Below are 13,082 nucleotides of genomic sequence, written 5' to 3'. Positions count from 1 at the left end.
CAAAATTCCAAACAGAAATGACCAGGTTTAAAACAATTAAACCTGGTCATCTCTGATGACCACGTTTAATTGTTGGAGCATTGGTGAGGACTACTTTTCAGCCTGAGAGCCACATTTCCTTGTAGTGAAACTTCTACAGGGAGGAGGGCCTGGCAGCAGCAGGCATAACCACACCACAGTTCTCTCTCTCTATCCCTATACCTATTCATACACACCCTTTAGAATAAGGACCAGAGTTCATATCCCCACTTAATCATGAAACTAACTGAGTGGTCTTGAGCAAGGCACACACTCTTGGTCTGACCTGCCTCGCAGGACTATTGTAAGGATAAAGTGACGAGGAGAAGGAAAGCCATTGCATGAAACCTTCAGCTCAGTGAACATAAATGTATCAAATAAATAATTCTCTCTCTCCTTTCCTTTCCTGCTCCCATAACATATACTCACAAGTAAGTGAGTATCCCACATACAAAGCTATAGGGGCCCGAAAAGAAATAAAATTCATCGGAGTTGTTTCAGCTCAGTTGATTTGTTCAGCCTTTAATAGCCAATATGCTCTGTGCAGGCAGACCTGAGGACAGATGTATGAGCTCATCAGGGAGGTGCTGTGGGTTCTGATCACTTCAGAGGCCACAAACTACTTCTCCACTTACAACATAAAGTATATTGGCAGCATAATGGCTGAAATCTCAAATCTCGGCTATTTTTGACATTCTCCAAAGTGATAGTATTTCTTCAACATTCACTCAGCCTCCGTGTTCACGACACAAGACAATAAGATATAAAATATGGTTTTAAAGTTACTTTCATTAACCACTCAACTGTCATATAAACAATGGAGGTGGAGTAGATCGTGAAGCTGGAGGTAGATTAGTCAACATCAGGGATTCAAACTGTGTCTGGCTAGAGGGAAGCTGCTCGAGCCATAAAAACAATTTAATTGCTGAGCATTTTTAGTGCTGGGCAAGTTAAAACTACCAAACTATTGACCATTTGGAGGTCCAGACAAGGCTACAGTAACACATTTGGTGGGCAATCCAGAAGCATGCCTGAAATCCAAAGATCAAGATCCAAACTGGGAATTCTGGCAAGATAGTAAAGGAGTCTGAAGAGGCCAGATGGGTTGGGACAACTGATTCAATGGCAAACTTCCCTTCTGAGAAAATTAGGTTTATACAGTCTTAGAATAAATACAGCTGATGTCCTCTGTGGCACCCGAGGGTATCACTCAATTGACCCATTTATCCTCTCACCCTACATGGCAGCATGAGTCCTGCCATCACCTCCACCCCACCTTCAAGCTTTCTCTCTTGCCTCATCTATCAGGTAGCTCTTCCTTCCCCACTCTACTCCCTTCCCTTCCCCTCAGATAAAGGTGACTGCTTACCTCTCAGACTGGACTAAGTGGGCTGGGTGAAGAAGTGCACCTATTCCAAACAGTTACTGCTACACTGGTATTCTTTTGAGGCTGGGTGAACCTGAGTCAGCTGCAGCCAACCCCATCCCCCAGAAAACACATTGACCCCCAGGCTGGGAACCCATGTCCTATACTGATCACTGACTCCGAGACATGGTGGAAATGCTCCTGTAATCTAAGAGCTGATGCAACCAATGAGTGGCACACACTCCACAGACCAAATATTTAATTCCAATTGGTGAGTCAGTGTTAAGCAAATGAAACCGTCATCTGCTTAACACTGCTTATCTTATTGTGCAGCACAGCAAATCAACATTCCACAAGGAAATTCTAAAAATGGGGGCACCCAAAGAAAAACGTATAATTTTGAAACTGGACTTTGGATCAGCACCAAATTTGATACTGATGTAGCAGAAAGCCAGCTCTTGGTCTCTCCCATATTTAGGGGTAGGGATGGGCAAAGCTTAGTTATGATTTTTTAAAATTAAAACTGTTTTAGTCCACCTCCCTGTGCAGAAACAAACAACCCTAAATATACCCAGATTTAAAATAGTTCATATAAATTGAAAACACCAATCTTGTTTATCTTGAAAGAGAACTGTTGGTCTCATTTGCTTTTTTATTTGGAAAGAATCCAGTCTGTGGGGGCTGAAATACTGGTAATCAAAAAAAGGCCTTTCAAGAATCACCTTGTTACAAAACAGAGGAGGAGTGGAACAGGCTTACCAGCCCAAGCCTTGCAAAGTACACATTGTTCCAGCTTCTTGGGACCGAAAGGAAAATGTTTGAAGGACAATGAAAGGGCACAGAAACAGTCAAAAGACAGGTTTTATCTGAATAGTTTTTTTTTAATAAAACACCATAGGTTTGCTTTAAAGAAAGTAATAGATTGATAGTTCTCCAGAAAATGACATTTTGTCATGTACTTCAAGTGAATTAGCATACAGGGCATATTCAAAGTATTTCTGCATCACAAAAACACAGAGCTATTGTGTTTGTCCCAGCCCTGAATGCTTTCAGTAAACATTATCTTCTTGGCTAAAAGGGCATTGGTGCTGGCAAATATATTGTGCATCTGACTGCAAAAACATTTTAAAATATATTTTGAAAAGCATAGAGAACATATAATCAGAAGCTCATTTATTTAAGCTGTGAAATTACTGTGCTGTTGGGGTATTTCACTTTCTTTTCTCAAGACTAAATATGCCTAGTTCTTCCAGTTTTTCCTTGCAGAGCTTGGTTTCCAGCCCCATGATCATAATTGTTGCCCTCATCTGAGCTTGTTCAAATTTGTCAGGATTGGACACAGACCTGAAGATGAGGCCTTGTTGTTGTTATTTAGTCATTAAGTCATATCCAACTCTTCATGACCCCATGGACAAGAGCACTCCAGGCCCTCCTGTCTTCCACTGCCTCCCAGAGTTTGGTCAAATTCATGCTGGTAGCTTCGATGACACTGTCCAATCATCTCATCTTCTGTCGTCCCCTTCTCCTCTTGCCTTCACTCTTTCCCAACATCAGGGCTTTTCCAGGGAGTCTTCTCTTCTCGTGAGATGGCCAAAGTATTGGAGTCTGAGCTTCAAGATCTGTCCTTCCAGTGAGCACTCAGGGTTGATTTACTTCAAAATGGATAGGCTTGTTCTCTTTGCAGTCCAGGGGACTCTCAAGAGTCTCCTCCAGCACCGCAATTCAGAAGCATCAATTCTTCGGCAGTCAGCCTTCTTTATGGTACAGCTCTCATATTGCTACTGGAAAAACCATAGCTTTGACTATGTGGACCTTTGTCAAGAAGGTGATCTCTCTGTTTTTTAAGATGCTGTCTAGGTTTCTCATCACTTTCCTCCCAAGAAACAGGCGTCTTTTAATTTTGTGGCTGCTATCCCCATCTGCAGTGATCATGGAGCCCAAGAGAGTAAAATCTGTCATTGCCTCCATATCTTCCCCTTCTATTTACCAGGAGGTGATGGGACCAGTGGTCATGATCTCAGGTTTGTTTGTTGAGGTTGAGCTTCAGACCATTTTTTTGCGCTCTCCTCTTTCACCCTCATTTAGAGGTTCTTTAATTCCTCCTCACTTTCTGTCATCAGAGCAGTATCATCTGCATATCTGAGGTTGTTGATATTTCTTCTGGCAATCTAAATTCTGGCTTGGGATTCATCCAGTCCAGCCTTTCACATGATATATTCTCTTGACAAAACTCTATTAGCCTTTGCCCTGCTTCGTTTGGAACTCCAAGGCCAAACTTACCTGTTGTTCCTCTTATCTCTTGACTCCCGACTTTAGCACTCCAGTCCCCTATAACGAGAACATCTTTCTTTGGTGTCAGTTCTAGAAGATGTTGTAAGTCTTCATAGAATTTGCCAATTTCAGCCTCTTCAGCATTCGTGGTTGGTGCATAAACTTGGATTACTGTGATGTTGAAAGGTCTGCCTTGGATTCGTATTGAAATCATTCTATCATTTTTGAGATTGTATCCCAGTACAGCTTTTCCCACTCTTTCAGTGACTATGAGGTCTACTCCATTTCTTCTACGGGATTCTTGCCCACAGTAGTAGATATGATAAGCGTCTGAATTGAATTCGCCCATTCCCGTCCATTTTAGTTCATTGATGCTCAGGATGTCAATGTTGATTCTTGCCATGTCATGTTTGATCACATTCCCCTTCTCAGGTTTGGCTGCCTGGGGTGGGGGGAGTAGTGATCTGCTGACTTATGGCTCACATGCTGTGTGTGCCACCTGTGGCATGCGTGCTATAGGTTTGCCATCACTGGGCTAAAGGGTGTGTATGTTTCTCCACTGTATGTGTTGCATTTACTCACTCTTTTGCTTCACCATTTCATTAAGTCCAAAACAGGTCTTCATAATATTTTGGATCACAAGACTACAGCCACATCCAAGGTGTTCTTGCTTCTGTCTTCTCCTAGGAACCATAGTACCAATTATGCGCTAATTTTCTGGAATCCTTTGGCACTGGCAAAGGATTCTGTTGAGGGAAGTTTCTGCTGGAATTTTGTGTATATGTATCCGGTATTTAACTTACATTTTAAAAAGTGAGATAATTCAGTTCTTTAAAAAAAAAACCTCTAGTTTATGAATGTGAGATACTGTGTGCCTGTACTCATGAGTCAAAACATCAGGAAATGGCCTGATATTGCTGCACAATATTGGGCCCTTGTTGCCAGCAAGAAAAACATGCCAAGCTTTATATAGCAAAGGAATGATGAAAACACCAATTGCAGCAGTCGAGATGGTCTACAGCAATGGTCACCAACCTTGGGCCTCCAGATGTTCTTAGACTACAACTCCCAGAAGCCTTCACCATCACCTCTGCTGGCCAGGATTTCTGGGAGTTGAAGTCCAAAAACATCTGGAGGCCCAAGGTTGGGGACCACTGGTCTACAGAATGCCCTCTTCTGCTCACTACCTCTAGAAAACTACTTTTGTTAGGAGGACTTTTTCTCCTGAAATCGACTCTTGTTGCTTTGCTCGTCTTCCCCCATCATCTATTATTTTCAGCTACACTGCCTTTAAACAGGAAAATTTCATTAAATTATCATATCACACACATAAAACATTGACAGACTACTAAAACATTTCCCTCCAACTTTTTAAAAAACCCATCTAAACTAGTTGTCAAGCTTATCATCATCCTATCTGTCTGTCTAACAGGGATAATCTGAGGAAATGAATTGAAACTACAGATTAAGTGGGATAAAGCTATGCTTCCAATCCATCCTTCTAAAGTCATGGTTATTTATTTGTAAAGCATCTTGGTGGATAGTTGCCACCACAAAGTTGTTTGCAGTTTATTCTTGTGCTGGAATAAATGCTGGTGTCCAAGAGAACTGACACTTTAATGTGATGGTTTCATGATGAGGCACAGAAACTGTGTATTGAACACCACACTGATTCCCCACTCCCATTTCAAGAAAAAATTGCCTGATTTCATAAACATGAAGGAAACAAGATAGCAGATTTCAAGACAAGTAAAGTGGCTCAGAACTGTTGAGCCTGAGTCAGTTGTTCTGAAAGCTTGTGTTCTCCACATGTTATCCCTGCCCCCTCCATCTTTGCCGTCATCACATGAAAGCAATAATCTCTCAATGAAAAGAGCCTGCCCAATCTCTGTGGGCTCTCTACATTAATCGGAACACGAGCAAATCTCCCATGTAAGGAGAGCTTACATGGATGCTACAGCTGGCCTCCTCCAGAACACTGCTTTCCTGTGATGAAAGTGACTATGGTCGGGAGGGGAGAGCCAGCAGGCTCTTCTCATTACACGTGCAGAACACATACTTTTGGAGTGACTGAGAAGAGGGGTAGAACCTTTGCCACATCCTTCTAGAACTGAGGGGTTGGACTCGATGGCCCCTGTGGTCTCTTCCAACTCTGTGATTCTATGATTCTATAGTGTATAAAAGTCTTTAAAGGGTGTAATTGCCTGTAGTTATGGATGTAACAGCTGTGAGGGGGGGGGAACCCGTACATCTTTACACACAGTGGCAGGTCACAATGCCCAGAAAAACTTTTAATAATGTCATGAGACATTAAACGTCTTGGCTCTACAATAGATTCATTCATATTTTGCATAAAAGGTTAAGTGTTCACAGCTTAAAAACCCAACAGGGAATAAATTCCCATTAACTGAAAAGGCAAGCTTAAATGCAAAACACATATTCTTGGGTAGTTGTTTGGTTGTTTATATCTTTGGAAACTTCATCCACATCAAGTATTTCTGTCAAGCAACCAATCCATTTTCATTCTTTATATCTTTATTTTCACTCTTCATAACCCCAATTTTCATACAGTAATACACGATATGTATGTGTAAATAGAACATACCCTTTTTCCTGTTGTTGTTTTTAAAATCAGATCTACTGCAATTACAATTAACCCCAAAACATACACAAACACAGAAGGCAACGCAAGCTCTCAAAATAAAATGGCTGCTGCAGAGTGACCTACAAGCAGCTCCCCCACACCCACACCCAATTTATTTGGATTATTGTTCTTGCTGTCAGGTGGCCTGCGTGTGCCCGTGTGCCATCCTGGGATTTTTCAGAAACATCTCCTCCTTCCTGATGTCTTTCAGAATTTCCCCCTCTTTGCTGTTGTTGTTATTGTTGTTGCAGGGGAGAGGGTTCTTTACTTGGGTTATTTTTGATGCAGCGTGCTGGACTCAAAGAAGATCATACTTTTCATCTTTATTTGCTTGCTTGTGGTTTTTGTTTGTTTGTTTTTTAGTTTTTGGGAGAGGAGCCCTTTTTAAACTTTACTAAAAAATTCATTTGTGGGGAGGGGATTGCTTTCCCCGTTTGACTGGTGTGTTTTTGTTTTTTTATTTGGCTAAATGTACTGTGTGTTTATTATGTTACAAGTATATATTTTGATAGCTTTTTTCTGGGGACTGTTTTGATTGCTTTGGTGGAAAGGGGGCAATGATTAGAAATGTGACAATGCATATAAAATAGTGACTGCATAGATCTGATGATGATTTTTTCTTTCTCATGTACATTTGGCTGCTTTGGGAGTACACTCATTCCCTCTTTTTTGCTTCTTATTTTTGGGAGTAGTTTTTAAGGATTCTTTTGAGTGTTGGAATAGTTTGTGAAGGTTTTGGCTTTTGGAGTGCCAGAAAGCACAGAAGGGGAAACCCAAATGGAATACCTGGAAGAGACTTTCCCTTTTGTATATAATGAAAGGACAAGTGCAACACACACACACCCAAATTCTCTTGAATAGCCTCACAAGAGAACCAAAACAAATGACATCCGGAAATGTTCATCTGGTTTATCCCTATTAGCTAGCCCATGCAAAAAGCCATGCTACCACTAGAGAAAGCCTGTTTATCTTTTTGAACTTTTTAACATTCAAATTGATGTAAAATTTTAGTTACATGATATTCATTGTAACCATTTGTTTGGTTGCTCTTTATACAAACATTATGTCTCATCCTTTTATTATCCATGTTCTACTCAGAGTGGCTTGCAGCAATTTAAAACCGTGATAATAAAAGTGAAGGAACTGAGAAGACAGCAAACAGAACCTGTGGTAAGAACCACAGAAATCCCTGATCTTATCTAAGACCATTTCAAGGCTATAATTAATGTTTTCATATAGCCCCCAGCTTTTTTTAAAAAATGTGGACATAAGAAAAATTTCCAGCATCAGGGATGAAAAAAAGGAACTGTACAACACACAGGTAATTGGGTCACATAACAAAACTGTGGTCTATGTAGGGAAGCCAATAATACCACTGAAAGAGTCACTAAAATAACTACCCCTAAAACTAAACATAACTCAGAGTAACGTATTAGAGGCCATAAGAGAAATTTCAATTTTGAATCATGCATTGTTTCTGCTATGTAAGACTACTCTGAAAAAAAAATCATTCATTACAAACAGTTCCCACCAGAAGAAACGGGCGAAATTACATAAAGACAGAATTTTTGAACTTACTTGGACTTAGTCTACCAGTTATCCTAATTCCCTAAAGTTTAGAAAAACAAAAACAAAACATTGCTGCAGCAACATGCACATCTTGCTGTCTATTTTTCATACTGAACCGAAGCATGATTTTTTAAAAAAACACCACCCACATACTTCTTATTCTGCTAATATATTTTTAGAACTATGGTGAATACTACATAGCAGACCTGAATACCTAATTTTACCTCCATGGCCAAATTCAGTTTACTAGAGGCGAAGGGCAAAAAGATATCCATAGAACTCCATGTTTTTGTTCATTCACAGAACCTTTTGAACCTTTGGCGGATGTGGTTTTCAGTCAGTACAAATCAATCTCTTATATGTACTCAAAAGGTCATGTGAACAAACATAAAATTGTAAAAATGGATTTACAATAAATTCCACATACTGTTCACTAATAATTTTTGCAGGAAGTAACATTTTGTCCTTAAGATTCTAAGCAGTTTCCAAATGCACAATCCGGAACAGAACAGCTAAATAAAAAAACGTATCAACCAATAACCACAATTCATAGTAGACCAATGTGCCGGGAAAACTTTAAAAAACTGAAAAATCTGAAATATTACAAGTAGGTATTATAAGAACAACATTAATTCATCTAATGTTTGTATATAGCCATCATATTATCCAAGTTCTTTAGGTGACTCAGAAACTAACACCACGTGAAAATCATAACTGGAAAAAGTCACTATTCTGAAATAAAACCCCTAGAATCTCCAAGCTACCTGGGTATTTTGCTAATCCAAAAAACAATTTTCCCTAACCCAGATTTAAATGGGTTTAAATGTTTTGATCTGTATGACTTGTTTGAATTACTCTACGCTCCTTCCCAGGTTTTAAGATTTTCATTTAAAATGGAAATCTTAGCTTAGGTGGGTAAAAATATGAGTTGACAGGAATAACTTATACTTGGTGGAATGATACCCATGACTGGAATACACCGAATCAAGGCTATGAATTGTTTAGAAAGAACATTAACAATAGAAAGGGAGGCAGAGTTGCACTATATGTCAAAAATACATATTCCTGCATAGAAATACAGGAGGAGGAGAGTGGCTGTCCCATTGAGAGCATCTGGATCAATATAGTTGGGGCAAAAAAACAAAAGGAACTTGGTACTTTTATTCTACTACCAACTGACTGATCAAGGAGCAGATGCAGATGAAAATTTTGAAAAGCAAATTGCAAGGATTTCAAAGTGACATGATGTAGTAGAGATGGAAGATTTCAATTATCCGGATATATGTTGGGAGGCAAATTCTGCCAAGTACAGCCCTTGCAAGAAATTCATTGGTGCAGCTGATTATTTTTTGCAACAAAAAGTGGAGAAAGAAACTTGCTACTTGTCTGTACTCCTCCTTTGTAGCCTAGCATTCTTTCCATATCCTATATGTCTTTCTCCTTTTTATTATTTTTTATTTTCAGGTCCTCTCTGAGCTTTTTGTGAAACCACACTGGCCTTTTTTCTTTCTACCACCTTTTTTCGTATTTGATTTGTTTATAGTTGTTCTTTTAGAATTTCTTTTTTTTAAGAAACTCCCATCCTTCTTGAACTTCTTTTCTTCTTAGGATCTCCTGCCATGGGACCCTACTTTTGTTCTGAGTTTATTAAAATTGGCTTTTTAAAAATACATCACATATGTGTGGCTACAGTCTGCTTTGGTTTCCTTTGAAATCAAGAATTCTAGTAGAACGTGGTCACTCTTGCCTAGAGTTCCCCTCACTGCCACTTCGTCCACTAAGCTGTCTCTATCCATTAGAATCACATCAAAGATAGATAGTAGATGAACAGCTGAAAAGAACTACCTCCATCTTAGATTGAGACTAATTGTGCTCACTCTTGCCTAGTTAATTTCCATGCTAATGCTACTAATGCAGAATTGGCACAGCTTTATGTCAGTTTCAGACTTCAAACCACACCTCCAGCAGTGTCATGCAGATGGTAAACAGCAAGGGCATGTTAAAAAAAAACCAAGGAAAGAACAGAATTTTGTGCCTCCACCAACTAGGACTACCAAAGGGTTAAACAATAATTTATCCCCAAGTTGAAATATGATTTGGGCACCATTCCTCAAGGGTGCATGACAAAGCAGAGATTTGAACTCAGCGTTCTTCAGTCCTGTTCTGACACTCCAGTCATTAATTATATCACAAAGGCTTCTTTTTAAATGTTTGTCTTATGGTCACACCTTAGAAGAGTGGAGGTCAACAGGGCTATTTGGTCCACGCCTCACCTCATAGGTGAGCCTTGCCTCAGCCTAAACATAAAGCTAAATAAAATTAATTCTGTTATGCATTCTAAAAATACAAAGAAATTACATACTATTCCTTACATTAAAAAAATTACCCCTATTCCCTCTCAGTGAGGGGGCCTCACAATGTGAAATTCTCATTTGAGCTCCTAGAAGGCCTAGTTGTAGAATAACAGAATAACAACGTTGGGAGGGGCGTATCAGGCCATTGAATACAATGCCCTGCAAAATTCTGGAATCCAAATCAAGGTACTGTACGCTTGACAGACTGGTCTTTAATTTTCTATTGAATGCCTCCTGGGCTGGAGTGCACACCACCTGCCGTCATACCAAAAAGCAAAAAAGATGTGTTGCTTATATACTGCCCCATAGTGCATAAAGAGTTCTCTAGGTGGTTTATAAGTTAATTAGGCAGGCTACACATTGGGCCCCCAGCAAGCTGGGTGATCCTTTTACCAACCTCAGAAGGATGGAAGGCTGGGATTGAACCCCAGTTTGTGAGCAGAGTTTCAACTGCAGTACAGCAGTTGAGGGTCTAATATAGTGGGGCCTCGACTTACGAACATCCCTACTTATGAAAATTTTGAGTTATGAAAAGCTCCGGCCGCAAAATTTTGCTTCTACTTGCGGCCAGAGCTTCAAGTTAGGGAGGAAAAAAGGCAGGGGGAAAGGGTGGGAAATATAAACCGTTGGTGGCGAAGAGGCTGCTTCTTTGCCCCAATGATTAGGAAAAGGGAGGCTCAGCCTCCCAGGCTTCCAAAGCTTCCCTGACCGCCGCACCGGCTGCCAGTGCTTTGAAAGCCCAGGAAACCAGCACCTGGCGTGGAGGTCGGGGTGGCTTTTGGCTTCCCAGGCTTCCAAAGCCGCCCATGCTGCCCTCTGCCTTCTGTCCCCACTTCCTCTGCCGCTGCAGGAGGATTTTATTGCCCAGGATTTTATAATAAGCCCAGTTCTTTTAGTGTTTCCTCGTAAGTCTTGGTTTCCAGCCTCCTGATCATCTTTCTTGCCTTTCTCTGAACTTGTTCGTTTGTCGGCATCCTTTTTAAAGCCTGGTGTTCAGAACCAGACACGGTGCTCAAGATGAGACCTAACAAGTGCTGAATAGAGAGGAATGGGTATCTCACAGGATTTGGAGGCTACACTTCTGTTAATGCAACCTAATATAGCATTTGCATTTGTTGCAGCCACATTGCACTATTGGCATATTCATATTCAGCTTGAAACCTACAACAATTCCAGGATTGTTCTGGTTTGTAGTATTACTGAGCCACGTTATTCCCCCATCTTGTAACTATGTGTTGAAATAAATTAACCAAGGGAAACCTAACTTCTCAGGTGCAACTTCACAGCAGATCCTTTCACATTTTTCACATTGTGTAGTCGCAACCTTATTCAGGATGAAATGTACCTACCTGTGCTCAATTTCTGCAGTATTTTTGCCAGTCAAAGGTATTACTAATAACATTCACCATCTACTGTGATAATAAGATATATACAATAAATGCCCTCTTAGCATCTTGGTCAGACCTTGGGATTTTAGCATAACAAGTTTAATTCATTAAAAATTTAGTTTGACAGCCCCAAGACCTCCTTATTTTGGAGATTAGATTATAGAATAACTGAGTAGAGTTTTTTAAAAATTCATTAAAATACACATTTTGTTCAAAAGCCTGTTAACAAATGCCATGCACACAAAGGTAGTTGTACTGTAGTTTACTTTGCCAGCAGGCTAACTCTTATGCAATCTTTTGTGTAACTATGTCACACACAGGAGAGCATGCTGAAGAGGTGGTAAACTTAGGTGACTGTCCTTCTGCATTCAGACTCATAAACAGGATTCTGGCCTAAGTTGAACATATATGCCATTATCATGTTCAATATTTAAACATGCAGAGTTCAAAGTGCAGAAGCTGCTGTGGCAATCTTATGAGGTGCCAAGGTATGCCTGATTGCAGGGCTCTACTGAACCACTCAACATGCACCCACACACAACCAGCAGAATGATTTTCTGCACTACTGCAAAGCTGCATCTTCTGCTACCCGTGTCACTTAAGAGTCAAGAAGCATGGTTAAAAATGGAAATCTAGCACCACTACACAGGGGCACATAGAGAGAGAAAGGAAGAGAGAACAAAAGAGAAATACTCATTTACCCCTTGGATTAATGCAGCCCTGCTTGTAAAAGCTGAGTGATATCTTCGGTAAATCCCTCCACCCTTATTCTTCCAGTTGACACATTTTGTTTGCCACTGACCCTGCCTCCCCTCTTACACCTCCACACAGCTCCCCTATGTATGATCACTCCACTCTGTTTTTGGCTATTCACATGAGGCACTGTGCCACTCCAAGCTTTAGCCCTGCCCCTGTCCACTCCAGCTGCTGCTGCTGCTGCTACTGCTGCCACCAGGATTAGCACTCCTTCTCTTGGAAAAGGCTCAAACTCTTTCTGTGCCTTCACGGCTAGTTGCATCTCTGGCAAAACAGATCAACAAACACTATTAACATAGTGAGTTAAGCTTATTATGATTTTATTCCATCACCACATTAATAGTATTTAGCTGTAATTGGTTAAAAGTTAATAAATTAACCTAATTGTTTTTTTAAAAATAAATTTTATTCCATCTCTGAAAAAGATATCCCACTTTTGCACTTCTTTTAATTTCCCTTTCTTTTCAGGACTTGCAAAGGGTTGTGTCATTTAGGGTCTGACTACACAGCAGGAAAAATACAGATTGATCTCCTGTGGTTTGGCTATGTAGAAATCAGGTTTCCCCAGGTGAATTTTCTGTAGCTATCCAAACCTTCAGGGGATAGCAGAAGCAGAGAGCTTCGTTTGCATTCAGCCCCAAGAGCAGAAGCTGACTTGACAAGTGCTGATTGGCAATTTCCACCTCTCCCTCTCTCTTTTCATTGGTCTCCTCAGT

General features: G+C 40.3%; 1 protein-coding gene across 3 annotated transcripts in view; it reads right to left on the bottom strand.

Moving 5' to 3' along the window:
- Window positions 1-13,082, bottom strand: part of OPN5 (opsin 5) — a 38,833-nt gene that overhangs the window by 11,685 nt on the left and 14,066 nt on the right. The window lies entirely within an intron of this gene.

This window comes from Pogona vitticeps, chromosome 1 (genome assembly GCF_051106095.1).
Source record: "Pogona vitticeps strain Pit_001003342236 chromosome 1, PviZW2.1, whole genome shotgun sequence".
Taxonomy (NCBI): domain Eukaryota; kingdom Metazoa; phylum Chordata; class Lepidosauria; order Squamata; family Agamidae; genus Pogona; species Pogona vitticeps.
The sequence above is the reverse complement of the archived record's forward strand: the minus strand, read 5'-3'. Positions and strand labels throughout refer to the sequence as shown.